We start from the raw sequence: 596 nt of genomic DNA, 5'->3' as shown, positions 1-596 counted from the left end.
CGCGGTAGCAACAACGGACGCCGAGACGAGCATGTGACACCACTGCCACCCTGTCTATCTTAGGGTTACGCGAGTCGAGGCGGACGTCGTCGCGGTAGCGCCGACAGACGCCGAGACGAGCACGTGACCCCATAGCCACCCTGTCTATCTTAGGGTTACGCGAGTTGAGGCGGACGTCGTCGCGGTAGCGACGACGGACGCCGAGACGAGCACATGACACCACTGCCACTCTGTCTATCTTAGGGTTACGCAAGTCGAGGCGGACGTCGTCGCGGTAGCGACGACGGACGCCGAGACGAGCACGTGACACCACTGCCACCCTGTCTTAGCGTAACGCGAGTCAAGGCGAACGTCGTTGCGGTAGCGACGACGGACGCCGAGACGAGCACGTGACACCACAGCCACCCTGTCTTAGCGTAACGCGAGTCGAGCCGGACGTCGTCGCGGTAGCGACGACGGACGCCGAGACGAGCACGTGACACCACAGCCACCCTGTCTTAGCGTAACGCGAGTCGAGGCGACGTCGTCGCGGTAGCGACTACGGACGCCGAGACGAGCACGTGACACCACAGCCACCCTGTCTATCTTAGGGTTAC

This window comes from Triticum aestivum, unplaced genomic scaffold, assembly GCF_018294505.1.
Source record: "Triticum aestivum cultivar Chinese Spring unplaced genomic scaffold, IWGSC CS RefSeq v2.1 scaffold57106, whole genome shotgun sequence".
In the NCBI taxonomy this organism is placed as follows: Eukaryota; Viridiplantae; Streptophyta; class Magnoliopsida; order Poales; family Poaceae; genus Triticum; species Triticum aestivum.
Note: the sequence above shows the minus strand (reverse complement) of the source record.